The following is a 15,773-nucleotide window of genomic DNA, read 5'->3' on the forward strand; positions in this document are numbered from 1 at the left end:
GGGTGTCTGCACATGTTAAATACAGTTATGGAAACGATGTCAACGTCTTTAGTTGCCAATTCTATGATTAACGCCATTTCTGGGTAGCTTTCCAGTGATTGATCATTCTTTTTATTGTGGGTTATATGGTCCTGCCTTGGCACATGCCTGGTAATTTTTTTTAAAATTTTTTTAAAATTTTTATTTATTTATGATAGTCACAGAGAGAGAGAGAGAGAGAGAGAGAGAGAGGCAGAGACATAGGCAGAGGGAGAAGCAGGCTCCATGCACTGGGAGCCTGATGTGGGATTCAATCCCAGGTCTCCAGGATCGCGCCCTGGGCCAAAGGCAGGCGCCAAACCGCTGCGCCACCCAGGGATCCCTGCCTGGTAAATTTTAATTGCTTGCGGGACACTGTGAATTTTACCTGTGGGGTGTTAGATACGCTTGTGTTCCTACAAAATCTCCTACAGTCTTGGTCTGGGATGCAGTGCAGTGATTTAGAAACTGACCCCATTGGGTTCTGCTTGTAAGTTTTGGCAGGTGAGACCAGGGCAGTGGTAAGTCTAGGGCTAATTTTCCCTACCGCCTAACACAACTCTCAATTCTCCTCAAAATAGAAGATTTTCCAGTCTTGCTGGTAGAATGTGATTGCAGCCTGTTGTTCCTCGAAAACCCATTTGAGCAGTTCTCTCACCAGGTGTCTGCTGCCTCGCTCACACGGATCTGTCCCCGGGTGAGGACGCAGAGAGGAGACTGCAAATCACAGCTCGGTGCGCACCTTCTCTTCTCCAGCACTAGGTTGTGTGGACCCCATCAGCTCGGCCTCCCCCTGACTCCTGAATCACCTCACTGCACCCCATCTGTAACTCTCCCAGCGCTAAGTCTGGGCGAGCATGGGCTCACCTCTTTACTTCCCATCTTTCAGGGTCCGCTGCTCCTTCACTGCCTGATGGCCAAAAACTTGAATCCTCTTGCTTCGTACATTTTGTCTATTTGTTTATTACTCATTTCAGGCAAAAGGGTAAATCCAGCTGCCACTGCCTCATCTTAGTCAGTCGACTCCCATTCGTGCATTTCTGATGGTCGAACATTGTGGATGTAATTCTAACTTAAGATGATTATGTAGCATATAATAAAATGCAGAAAACGTAACCTGAGATAGGTAGTGCTATTTCCTTTAGAATAAAAAATTAAATGTGAGATGTATTATGAGTCAAAAGTTTGACAAGGTTATTTCTTTCTATGGAATATATAACCAAAATTAATCTAGTTGTATTTATATTGCAAATAAATTATGTCTATCTTCTCTAGACTTTATATATGAGAGTGCTAATTTTTATTATCACCTACGCACACTTTACAATGCTGGGCTTACATATAAAAATACATATGATGTATACATGGATTTTTATGTAGGTCTCATTCAAAAGATGCATATTTGGGTATTATTCCAACATAAAGGAAAGAAAAGTATAATTTAGAAAAAGAAAATGATTTATGAAAATGATTACCCAGGGAATCATTTATGAAATGATTTGAAGACACCAACCTATCACTCTAATACCTAAACATATTCTTTTACTAAAAGATTATGCCTTAAATATACTTACATTTTTCCTTTACAAGTTTGATTTAAAATAAAAATAAATTTGAGTGATGAAAACATTACCTTCCCCACTGACGTTTTACATTAAATCTAAGAGGTGAAGCTTGGGTTATTTTATTTTATTGTATTTCTCAAATAAAAGCATTAACAACCTAATGATATAATTAAAAATCATACCTATAAGGCCTCATTGATGGAACCACAAAGGGAACATTTAAATTAATAACCCATGGTTACTATTTGAAAGAGAAACTGTTTAAGATTCAAGCTTGATGATAAAGCAAGCCCGTTTCAGTAAAAGTTCTAAGAGAAAATTATGAGTCCAAACTCCTAAGGAGATTATACTGCTATAGATTGGAACATAAATGTTCAAGAAGACAGATGATGAATATTCTTTAAAGTCTGTGAATCTTTAAATGCAAGCTGAAAAAATAAGGCTGCATTGAATTTTTATGATATTCTATGGTTACTGGATAAAAGAAAGCACAAAATCAATACTTTCACACTGTATCCAGTTCTTATTGTAATTTCTAGCTAGAACTTGATAATTAAATAAATATAAGTGCTTTTTATCTTTAAGCTACTTGGAAAAAATGATTTTAAAAACCTTATATAGATGTGGATTTAGATGAATAACATCAAATACACAACCCTTTATAGTACATTTTTCCATTTGCAAAATTAATAGGGACTAAAATGAATACTAATTTGGGGATATTTGGTAGAATATAGTTCTTCCTTCCATTGAGATATGATTAATAATTATAATATATAATGTCTAAACACTGTCTAATGAGCCTGAAAACACTAAGTTAAACAAACATATTAACCTTGTAGCATGAGTTGGTTAGTGGTATATGGAACCAAACATTTCCCCATGACATATTCAATATTAATGGGATTCCAGGCCTTAGCTAGGACAAAAGCTTTCTCTCTTCTTTTTCTATTTCTTTCAACAGTGGCTACCAGTGCACATTTAATTTTTTTGTTTTAGTTTAACAGAAACTATTTTATTCTGAGCCAAATATATAAATAGAAAAAAATATATATATATGACAGTTTATGGAAGGGCATCCCAAGGCTGAGAGCCATTTGGACATTTGGATTGTTGATTCGCAGGAGTCATTTATAGAAAGAATCCAAGGGGGAGTGAGGGTTTTTTCCCCCTTTATTTATACTTTTAATGATTTATTAATTTATTTGGGAAAGAGAGAGAGAGCATGAGTGAGAGTGGGGCAAAGAACAAAAGGTGAGGGAGAGGAAGAAAAGCAGATAGCTATTGAGCACAGAGTCTGTGTCAGGGCTCTATCTCACGACCCTAAGATCATGAACTGAGCTGAAACTAAGAGTTGGATGCCCAACTGACTGAGCCACTCAGATGCCCCACGTTTTTTCTTTTCTTTTCTTTTCTTTTCTTTTCTTTTCTTTTGTCTTTTCTTTTCTTTTCTTTTCTTTTCTTTTCTTTTCTTTTCTTTTCTTTTCTTTTCTTTTCCTTTTCTTCTTTTTTCTTTTCTTTTCTCTTTTCTTTTCAAGATTTTATTTATTTATTCATGAAAGACACACAGAGAGAGGCAGAGACATAGGCAGAGGGAGAAACAGGCTCCATGCAGGGAGCCCGACGTGGGACTCGATCCCAGATCCCCAGGATCACACCCTGGGCCGAAGGCAGGGGCTAAACCATGGAGCCACCCAGGGATCCCTGGTTTTTTCTTTTCGATATTGGTCTAGGGTTGTTTTCAACCAAGTCACACGTACAATCTTTTCAACGGTTTTCTTCTTTGGATGGTTATGTTCTTTATGAATCTCAAACAAATTTGGAAATAATTCTCTTTGGCATAGAGAGACCAGTCTAGCAGGATAATCGCTTTTCATTTCCTATCTGTACCTGCATACGAACAAACCATCTGGACAAAGAAGTGGAATAAAGCCAGGCCACTCTGCTGTTACATTCAATTTAGACGGTTTTGATATGATGTGAGTTGCATCTGAGTCCCTGACCACCCTCAAGTCGTCGACTTACAGTCTGAAGTGCATCACAGCTTAGAGCTGATGAAGTAGATTTGTTTACCTGTGGTTCTGATGGAAGTTATTCATGTCACGTAAGAGAAAAGAATTCAGAGTAAACTCAACCAAATACCAAGCATATTTTGTGTATATGTTACAGAGTAAAAAAATAAACCTTTCTTCTGCCGCTGGCCCCTTATTATCTTGTGAAGAAGACAGACTTGCAGGCAGACAACACCAATGCAAGGCAATGCAAGTGACTCCTCGTCCTTCTTGAATGCATCTTCTCGTGAGTGTATCTATCACAATTTTAGTGAATGTGTTCATCATTCCTACTGAGGATATTGCTAGGACTTCCCAGCTGATCTGTGTTGAAATCCTTGCCCTCTTCTAATTATCTGCAAGAATTTAAGAACACAAATCTCATCTTGCCTTTCTCCTGATTGTCAACCTCCAGTGTCTGTACCAGCTTCAGGATGATGCACATGTATGTGTTCTGCTATAGCCACGTCCTCATACCCTACCACCTTTGTCATGGCCATTTCCCAGCCACTGCAAGCTTCTCCCCTATTCCAGAGGTAGTCATAACACACACACACACCCATCACGCACACCCCTCTTATGGAGCACCCTTGATTTTTCGGGACTGAGTCACTTAGTTATTTGTTCAAACATCTCATTCATCTTGGTATGCTTTCCAGAGTCCAGAATATTGTCTGGGGAAAAGTAAGTGTTCAGTAGTCTAGTATACAAATAATTGTCCTAATAAAAATGTAAACCGTTACAGAGGTACATAAAAATAAATTATTTTTTACAGCTGGGGTTAAGGAAAAATTTATTGAAGGCAATGGCATATTAATTTTGCCTTGTCAAATGAATAGATGTTTTTAAAGGCAAAGATGAGAGGGTGGAATAAAACAAGGCCTTGCCAAAGAAAACAGACCAGGTCCCATTTTCTCTTCTTTCAGACCAGAGATTCCCCTGACAGGCCAAAGTACAACCCACAGTCCCAGCTACGGTCCTGTGCTATGTCTGCGGAGGATCCCCTCAGCTTCCTTCTGAAGATCCTCCTTCTTCTCCTGCCTTACAGGATCCCAATTTCATCCCTGGCAGCAAGGTGGCTAGCTAAACATTTATATTCCCTAGATTCTCTTGAAGTTACTGTTCATCATTTAACCCACTTCTAGATAAAGAGACATACGTAGAACTTGCTAGAATTGCTGAGAAAAGGGTTGCTTCCTGGACATAAAGGTTGCCCTGCCTTTTACATCGTGCATCCTCCCTTCTCTGGCTCAGCTGCGAGGGCCAGCGCTCTACGGGCCATTGTCAGAACGAGGCTAAAGGTAATACAAGAGGTCTCAGGCGTGAGTTGATAAAATGATATAAACAACAATCTACTTGCAGATTTCTTGACGTTAAAATTTTAAAACAGAGCCAGATTTGCTTAATTGACTCTGCTTCTCACAGCCAAGCACAGTCCTTCGCGGAAACAAGCCTGTAATGGATATTGCCATGGATTAAGTGAAAGGAAATGTGATACTTTTTCATGGCCAGCTGTGCTGATAAAGTATTTAGAGATGTGTGCAGCAATTTAAAATCTTACTAACAGCCTTGTGACTCTTAGGTGCCTACCCACCAGCCTTTAATATATGTGAAATATGTAGAAGTACATTTAGAAGATGTACCAATGATTGGTTTTAGCCCTAATCACATATTTAGAACACAAGTATCCACATAGTTGACCCTGAGTGCCTTCTCACCAGAATCTGTAAGATGAGTGACAGTATAGGCTTTCGACATCCCCCTCTGAGTGGATGGGTCAATATACATTTTTTTTTAAAAACCTGGATTAATTATAAACCAACTAATCAGATCCCTCAGTTTTGTGGCATATATTTTTTGAAGGAAATCAAAATATGGCAATTATGACACATGATATTCATTTTTAATTGAAAAAAATCAATGAAAATTATGAAAAATCCAGGAGATAATCTGAGGTTGGAAGATCCCAAATTTCATACTTTACAATGGATCATTAAAGCCTACATTTAGAATTAGAATAGGGTGGGGTGGGAAATAGAAATACAATATGGATTTCCTCATAGGAATTGCTGGCAAAATAGACTGATACATTTGGGGGATTTTTATATGGTTTTATAAGATTTAAATCAACAGTACTTTTCTGTGTACCCTGAATTGAATGGTAAAGAGATGAATAGCAAGGGTGTTCAGTGATGAGGAGGATACCTTTGGCACATGTGGAGCAGAGCAAGGTGAGTGGCTAGAGGCTCCGTGTGAATCCAACGTTTACCAAAGTGCTGTGGAAAGCTCAGGGCCTGAGCCACTCCATTTGTTTTTGTTTTTTTTTTTAATAAATTAATTTTTATTGGTGTTCAATTTACCAACATACAGAATAACACCTAGTGCTCATCCCGTCAAGTGTCCACCTCAGTGCCCGTCACCCATTCACCTCCACCCCCCGCCCTCCTCCCCTTCCACCACCCCTAGTTCGTTTCCCAGAGTTAGGAGTCTTTATGTTCTGTCTCCCTTCCTGATATTTCCCACACATTTCTTCTCCCTTCCTTTATATTCCCCTTCACTATTATTTATATTCCCCAAATGAATGAGGACATACACTGTTTGTCCTTCGATTGACTTACTTCACTCAGCATAATACCCTCCAGTTCCATCCACATTGAAGCAAATGGTGGGTATTTGTCGTTTCTAATGGCTGAGGAATATTCCATTGTATACATAGACCACATCTTCTTTATCCATTCATCTTTCGATGGACACTGAGGCTCCTTCCACAGTTTGGCTATTGTGGACATTGCTGCTAGAAATATTGGGGTGCAGGTGTCCCGGCGTTTCATTGCATCTGAATCTTTGCGGTAAATCCCCAACAATGCAATTGCTGGGTCGTAGAGCAGGTCTATTTTTAACTCTTTGAGGAACCTCCACACAGTTTTCCAGAACCGAGCCACTTCCATTCGTGAGTATGTCCGGGAAAAATGGGAAATCCGACCCTTCATCTGAGTCCATCCTCTGTTTCTCCATCTGTTCCAGAGTCCTCGTGGAGATGCTTCCCCAGGAGGACTCACCTTCCACCTTGTCTTGTACCAACAAGACAGGCATCTCTCCTGGTCCTTGTGACCTTCTTTCTGGCCCTTTTGACCTTCTCCACAGTGAAATTCTCCTTTTGCCTTTGATAAACCAAGGTCATGCAGTGACCATGTCAATATTCAAACCAATACAAGGGGACAAAATAGTATTTAGATGAACCTCTGGTCAACCTGCACTAGTCACGTTAAAGATGAGATGTAATCCGCATGTCTCGTAGCAGACAATAATTCACTTCAATGTAATTACTTCTTAAATCTCTACTATACTTCGAGATCTCATACTTTTAAATAACTGTGATGGGGAATTTGGCCTTACCCAGAAAGATAGGGTCTTTGTGTCTGGCTCCTGGGAGGTAGCTTCTAACCCCCTGGAGTTTCCTGATGACAGAATGGTTTTTGTTATTTATGAGGGGCCCTCGGACCCCCCCTCCCCGCCCGAGAGTCTGACATAAGAGGAGACTCAAGGTTGGGGGCTAGCTGTTCCAGAAAGACCCCATATGATTTAGTGTTGGGACTTGGGGTCATAGGGTATAAATCACCCCCAGAGACTGAGTTCAACCCCTTGGACCATCCATCAATCATGTCTACATAATGAAGCCCCGATGCAAGCTCTGGACTCAAAGACTGGTGAGCCTCCTGGGTTGTCAATACTCCCGGCACGTTGTCACAAGTCCAACAGGGATGCTGGGAGGAGAATGTGGACGGAATATGTCGTGAGAATCACACAAGTTTCACGTTTGGGACCCTTCTAGATCCGTTGTCTCTGTGTCTTTCTGTGGCTAATCTGTGTTCTTTCCCTGTAACAAACACAAGATAATAGAATTTTCACTGAGTTCTGTGAATCTCACCAGCAGCTCAGTGAGCCTGAGGGTGGTTGTGGAAAAACCCACACTTGGCATTATGGTCGGGCATCAGGTGGGCTGGGCGTCTGGAGGGCTGGGTCCTTCACGTCACGATGTGGCTAACTCTACGGAACACCTTTGTTTAAAGGCAACACATTCCACTCAACGTTATAGCTCTCCATCTATCCGAGGTAACACGACTTTACTTAGTAAAACAAATACACTCATTTTGTCATGTCCTCCAACAATCCAGAGAATTTTATAGTCTAATCTCATCCTGCATCTGTCCCATGGGCAGCTTTATTCATAGGAATCCTATTTGGGGAAAAGTTAATTCAGCAATTATCATACAGAGAACACGGTCGTGTTTGAAGCGGAGTTTTTTCTCCCACGGACTGGATCAAAATTATGGTATGAGACACCTTGGTTTTCATGGAAACTGTGTCTTTTAGATGCTGAGCATTCTATTACAGCATCTTGTTGATTCTCACAACCATAAAAGAAACGCAGGGAATGGAAATCACCTAAGTTTTTCCCAGAGGTGTCAATGTTCTTGTGATACTAACACATTTTTTAAAATTCTGGCTTATGATGTAATAATGCAAAGTCCCAGGGAAGGGTGCAAGTCCCCGGGGAGGGTGCAGGTCTACAACTGGAGCTTTGACCAGGTCTCACAGAAAGGAACACCCCCAAAGGACAGCAGACTCTTGTGTCCCTGCCCAGTCGCTCCGTGGCTGATGGGTGAGGAACCCTGCACCAGCTCGTGGGGCCGGCCCGGGAAGAACTTTGCTGGCAACACACACCGCACCGAGGCTTGCAGAGATGCTACTGCATTTAATCCACGAGGAAGTAGGGAAGTATGCAAGGTTGCTCTTATCCCACTTCACTTTTAAAGGGGTTGGTTTATTCACCCAGAGTCACAGGATTCAGGCTCAAATCTTGATTCTGCTCCATCAACTCCTTACCCTAAACCACATCGCCGTCGAAGTTTGCCTTGTAGACGTCTCACCTTCTTTAACCTCCCCGCCTCTTTCGGAGTACCGTATTCCTACCTGTTTTCGTGATTGATTTGGTCATACTTTATTTATTTTATTGTATTTTATTTAATTTTATTCATGTTGCTTATTTGGGATTCTCTTGCCAGAAGAAAACCATACTGACAGGGCACCTGGAGGGGGCAGTGGGTTAAGCACTGGACTCTTGGTTTCAGCTCAGGATGTGATCTCATGGTCATGAGACAGAGCCTGGCACTGGGTTCTGTGCTCACCTGGGAGTCTGCTTGAGAGTCTCTCCTCTCCCTCTGCCCTCTTGCTCATGCTCTCTCTCTCAAATAAAAAAATAAGTATCTTTTAAAAAGGAGAAAAACGTATTTATTTTGTAACTGAAACATTTGGATAGCTCATGGTCACGAGCCAGACAGCAGTACAAACACATCCCTCCTTCAGAGGACTTCCATCACTGTGGCACCTGTTTAGAGATATTTTGAGACATGAATCTTCCTAATGGCCCTAAAACTATCCCCCCATTCATGTGTAGCAGTATCCAGCTGGCAGTTCCAGGGTATTTGGTATGTAGGACCCCATCTTCACGATAACAGATCACATAACCATCTGAACTAAAAGAAAATTAAATTGATAAGCATTTTACATGGGAAACAGGCAGCGCAGGGCTTGATTTGAATGTGCGAAGCACTCAATGCAGAGGGAAAATGTTAAGTACATTTTTAAAAAGCTGTCGTAGTGTCATCAGAACAAATCCCACGCTACTAAATGCAATCAAATCAGACTCAAGAACACATATCAGTAAACTGCTAAACTTGAAGACCGATCTGTTAGGCACCACACGCACATCTCCACTCAAATGCTGAGAGGGTGTGGTTGTGGGTCTTCCATTTCTCTCGCCGATTTCTATTTCCAAGAGCCACACTGTGTTTTCTCCATCTGCGAGAGATGCTCTCGGCCCGTGGGTGGACTAGTGGCTCCGATTGTCCACGGTGCCTGCACCCCTTTTCCTGCTGCCCCCTCTGGTGCAAGGGTTCAAGGAATGGCAGCTACTTTCCCTGCAGCCTCTGCGAGCTGAGCTTGTGGTTCTCTCCCACCAATGAAAGTGTGCACGAGAGTGCCGAGATGGAAGAGAATCAGAAGCCACATTATTTCTTTTTCAAAAACACGAGTGCAAAGGACGAGCTTCAGCAGACCTGAGATTGAGCAGCAAGATTAGGTTTCTCCCTGCAGAGGTGATCGGCCCTCGTGGATACTGCTGGCCATTTTCTGACCCTGAAGCCACATCCGAGGGTGGTGCCTTATATTCTTTCTGGTTCTCCATCTCTTCTATCGGTTTAATAATCACTACATTTCAATCCTGCCCAAATTTTGAGCAGTTTTCTCTCCCTGATACAACTGTAAGCAATGGAGTTGTCGACCTTGAACACCCTCGAATACCCTCAAGATGATCACTGTTGATAGCTGATGGTTTCATTTACTCAGCGAAGTTGCTTAATTTGAGTTAATGTTTTAGGATTAAACAAATCCCAAATTTTTCAGTAAAGTTATCATTGCTGGATAATGATCATTAAATCCACAATGTAAGAACTGAATGAAATTAGTTTCAGTATAATTGAATACTGTAGTGAAGGTAAATAAAAACCCATGGACCTTACAAAGATCCACTCAAAATCATCATTTTACTCATTGTAAAGAAGGAGATATTGGTGACCTGCTTTGACCCACATATACTTTACTCCCGTTAGGTGATCATCCATAAAATGGGTGAGGAGGAGACCCAGAGACAATGGCATCCCACCATCCCCAGGCATGGCTTCATAGTTTGAGTCTAGTAGAGGCCCTTCAATTTTAAGGCTGTTTCACTGCACTCTCCGACTTTTTTTAGCTACACAGAATTTGGCTGAGGACAGGGTCCTGAGAGGCCAAGTCTGCAGTGGAGATGTTTATGTGAGTCATACATGAGAGTGTGCTCTCAGGGGAACCCACAGGGGTTAGGGGAACACGGGAGAGCAGAGGAAGGAAGTGCTCACACCAAGGTTAGTCAGCCTCTGCCTAAGCCCACAGGGACCCCTGGGGTGCCCATGGAGCACCACTGTCCCCTCTGAGACAAGTGGCCTGGTACATCTCCTATCAGTTCAGCATGGGTGTAGGATGGAGCTGATGGGACCTTCCTAGGCATTTCTGGGGAGGCAGTCGAGGCCAGGGTGAGGGCAACTTTCTGGGAAAGCATGTGGCTGTGGGGCAATGAGCACCCTACACGGGCTGCAAGCTGAGGGTCTGAGGTCACCGGCTCCTTAAAGAGATCAGAGCAGGTCACCAATAGCATCTTCTATGCATGTCACTGTGGGTTGTGTTTGGTTGCGGAGCCAACAGGATGTCAAAGCATGCACTCCTGAGCCTCACTGATTCCCCTTTCCCCACCCATCCTATTTGGTTTTGAGTGTTTAATGTGTCTACTTTATTGAGTTTTTTTCTCATTCCAGATATAAACAAATACAAATATATGTTAATTTGTATTTTTCCTTTTTTGTATATGTGCATGATACACAGTGGTGTATGTGAGAGCTCATTGTTCACTGTTCTCTGCTTTTCTCAAGAAGATAGACGTATTGGTATCTATTGGTATCTCTCCATATTGGAGCATAGAGATCATCCTTGTTCCTCCAGAGACAAGCATGTGTTGATGAGAATTAATTCATCCAAGCTAGCCAGTTCTTACTAGGCCCTCACTAGAGAGGCATTAGCTAGTCCATACTGGTAGGGCTCCATGTCTTTGGATATGCCATTAAATTAATGCCACTTAGTTAGAGATGTGGTATCAGTGATTCCTCCAATGCATGGGGTTGCCTCACAACACGTGTGAGGTATTGGCGTCCGATCACTCCGATGTGTGCTGTGAAAAGTCAGATGCAGACACTGTAGATGTACTTGAGAACATTCTCATTTCAGATTTATTTATTAATGAAACTCCTAATAATGCCAATAAACTCATACAATTCAAAAATAGTCTAGCAGATGGACTATGCAACAAAGGAATAAAAATAACTGAAAAGTCATAAAATGTCTCATTGTTCTCTGCTATGAATAATAATAAGAATTCAGAAACATTGTGGCGTGCTCATTTCATAAAAAATGATTTGATTTATGTCAATTTAATGTAATAGTAGTCTGATTGGCCTGCATTGCATTGTATTAAACTTAATTTGTATCTATTTCAGACCTTGAATAAATCAGCTCTAAGCAAAAGCCTAAGGATTAAGGGATATTTTATGATGTATCATAATAGAACACCTGATCTCATTGGTTTCTTTTTGTGCCACTATAAACCAAATTCCTATTGATGATTGTACAGGTGATATTTTACTGCATTATTTTCAACCCTTATTCCACAGCGAATAAAGCATCTTGTCTTCTGAAAGAAACCAATACACTTTGTGTGTATTTTTTTTAATCAGAAACTACTATGTAGAAAATGGACGGTAGTGATAATATTGATGGTAATTATAATAATAACTACCGAATGATAAAACGATACCACATTTGTGCAAAATATATCCAACTGGAAAATGTTTGAATTACAAACACAAGCCGATAAGGGCTACGTACTGTCTGGGCCATGACGGTGTCCGAAGGACGGCTGCTGGTGGAACATTCTACTACCCACCCTCCGCGTGACCTCAACCAAGAGACCTTCGTGTATGCTTGTCTCTCGCCCAAGTAGATTAATGAATCCAGGATGGAAGATGTCCCCGAAGTGATTTGCATGTATTGATTACATGTCATGAATGAAGTGCCGGGGGTGAAATTACTAGAGACACAGGAAATGGGGAAAGCACCACTGTCACCGTCGTTTAAGTAAATGACTTGGTGACTCTTCCTGGCGGGTGATGATACGCCTGCTGTTTACACCAACAGCGGCTCGAGCAGCGACAGGACACCCCATGGCCCATGCTCCTGACCGACTCCAGCTCCGCACTGAGCTCGGGCTCTGGAAATTGCATTGATCGAAACTGATGACGACGGGGCAGTCCCCAGCTGTATGATTCAAGGACCTTTCATAAAAAGCACGGATTTCAAAGTGGAGATTGTACTCATGCTTCAAAACCGAAGAGCCAGGAGAAGATGTGGGTGTAGACAGCTCAGCTGGCCAGGAGGATGACGGCGAGAAGACCCGCACACAGGTGACAGGCCAGCAGAAGCGACCGTGCCAGCTGCCCGAAGGGGGCCCAGCATCCGCTGAGCTTAGGGAAGGAGCACATCTGTATGAGCAAGGGCAAAGGACAGTTCAATCAAGGTCGCATGGGCCTGGTGCTGTGTCTGGGTGCTGTGTCCCCGCCCGCTGGGAGCTCCCCAGGGCGCTCCTCCTGTGCGTTCAGGATGGGGTCTGGGTCCTGCCAGGCCACAAGAATGCTGGAACCTCCTGGTCATGCGTTTATCCCACGTCACCCAGGAAATGCCCCCCAAACCTCCCAGCGCCAACGCGTGTCCCACCCCAGCGCCACCCATTGGTGGCCGTCCCAACATGACGGGCCACCTTAGCTCCTGGACGAGGGCTGGGGGCTTGCAAAGATCCGATCTGGCCATGGATGCCGCCCCAGGACATACCATCCCATGGGTCTGTAAGACCAGGTATAAAAGAGACGCCAGAGGCACCCATGAGGATCATGTCTGAAGCATCAGCAAACAAACAACAGGGACATCAGGGAAAGAGGCCTGGTGTCACACTCTCAGCAGCAATGGCCATAGCATGAGACACTATGAACATGTTCTCATGTTTTGTGAGTATTTTCAACTTGGAACTCTTTATAAGAGAGTCTCCTGAATATCGATCAGGATTAAGTTAAAACAATAACAGCGAAAGTCCATGGCCAGCTGGAGCCTGACACCTGCGTGGTTTGCTGTGCTGCCTATGGGAAATGCAGACGGCATTTAAGTGCTGTAAAGTCAGGGACAAGCGGGGCTGAGACTTTGTCCCCATGGCAAGCTGGCGTGTGGTTTGCACGAGTTTCCTGAGTGACAATGGCATGGCATTACCGTGGTCTGCCTGGGGGCCTACAACCACAGCCCAGAGTCTGGGCGACTAGTAAACAATAGATGCCTGTGTCCTCAGTGTTGGGGGATGGCCTTCCACACCTGGAGGAGAGCACTCAGGGGACCCCGACCAAGTGGCCCCCTGACCTCAGACTTCTGGCCTGTGGACTGTGGGATGTGCCGATGGGCAAGGGGGTGTCTGGGACCCATGAAGGCCCATGAAGGTCCCATGAGGGGCACTAGTCCCATGAATGAGGACCCCCCTCATGGCCTAAGCACCTCTGAGAGGTTTCACCTCCTACCACGGATTGAGAGGTAGGTTTCAACATAAGAATTTCGGGGACACAGACCACAGCAGACACAAAACTCCTGGATCAGACAAAGATATTGTTGCTCATGACACACCAGGACACTTGAGCTTTGTGTTAACATACGTGCCCTCCGTTCCCAAGTCAAACGCAAGCAGGAACACGTGGCCAGGTGGGTCTGCACACACGGTGGGTCTGTGACATAGCTGCGGACAGAGGCAGAAGCTTCTAGAAGGAGGTATAAAATAAATGGGGGGACTTTCCAAAAATCTAGTATAGTTGAAGTCTCAAAAAAATGAGGTTATACTAATGCACAGCATGCAGCTTGTAAGAGTCAAATAAAGCTTAAATTGTGCATTAGTAAAGGTCATAGTCCAGCCACTTGTGACATATCTAACCCAAAGTAGGGGACGAAGCCAACGGAGTTCAGGTGAAAATGTAGAATAGAATCATAGCGATAGAATGAATTTAGCATTACTAATTTACTTTGTCATTGTTGTCGTTGATGTTTACTATTACACATCGAATAAAAACGTATTAGGTCAAGTGAAGCAGGTAATTGGTGCGTGATTATGAGATACAGGCGATCAGATATAGATTGTAGGATGGACCAGAAACCCCTAGAACAATAACTTTTCTAAAGACCTATGGTTCACAGATGGAGCAAACTACACTCTGGTGCAGGATTGAGCAGCCACAGAAAAGTGTATTTGAAGCCTCTCTCAGAGGCAGTGTGCAGAGGGTGACACTGGAAGCCCGACTGGCGGCCAGAGCTTAGACTGTGCTAATAATAGACACGCTGTCTATTGATATTTTCTTTTGAAATTAACCTATAGACAAATCTCTCTTTTACTATAAAAATAATATAAATAGAAATGATTTTGTGAAAGTAAAAAAATAAAATAAAATTCAGCGGAGAGGGGAAGGTGAGAAGGAGGGAAACGTCGATAGCACTCTCGTCGTACTAAGTTGGGAACGAGAGCCATTGTGTGAAGTTTGTGAAATAAGAGGTGGAGGTTTAAGAATATATTATACATTATGAACAGATCACATATGAACAACTGAAAGCAATTATATGGTGATGCCGTGAGGAGTGCAAGAGAGAGGAGAAGACAGCAAGAGGTGTGGGCCAGCTGCATTTTCGTCAACCAGAGAAAGAAACCTATAAATAGAATTGAATCACAAAATCAGCCCGCGTGCACAGGTGGTGGGCTGCCTGCGGAACCTCCAGGAGGCTGGCCCCGGGGGCTGGGTCTGTGGTGGGGACACCCCTGCAGGTGTGGGCGTCACTGTGTACCCCCTGTATTCTGTGATGTTCTGGTTTTCCTTAAAAACCAGAGCTAGAAGGTGCAAGGATTCTGAACACGACGTTGCTAATTACTGAGAAAAGGGCCAGAACTGAGGTGCGGGCCCCAACGTCAGGATGGGCTTCCCTCCCCGCCAGCATCATCTGGAGAACCCTGGAGAGATGGGAGGTCCTCTGGCCCCGCCTGCTTGTTGCCTCCTAGACTCTGTCTGGAATCTGCCCTGTGGCCCACTTTGGGGTGACCCCGCTTTCACAGCTATAGGGCGACCGTGCCCGTGTCCCCTCCCTGCAGCTGTCACTGTGCCCGAAGTCAGCGTTGGTGAGAAGTGGCGGCTTCCACAACCCCGTCAGGTGGCCACCACCTGGAGTGAGCCGTCTGCAGACACAGCCCTCCAGGGGGACCGAGTGTCTGGTGTTTCCTGTGGGCGAGGCTGGGTCCGGGAAGTGTGCCGATGGCGTGGTGGGGCTGATTAGTCTCCCACTCCGCAGCTGCTCTGCCGTCGTTGTGTGGGAAGGAGCAGCACTGACAACGATGGCCGCTGGCAGGCAGGGGTGAGCCATACAGTCC

This window comes from Vulpes vulpes, chromosome 2, assembly GCF_048418805.1.
Source record: "Vulpes vulpes isolate BD-2025 chromosome 2, VulVul3, whole genome shotgun sequence".
Classification (NCBI taxonomy): domain Eukaryota; kingdom Metazoa; phylum Chordata; class Mammalia; order Carnivora; family Canidae; genus Vulpes; species Vulpes vulpes.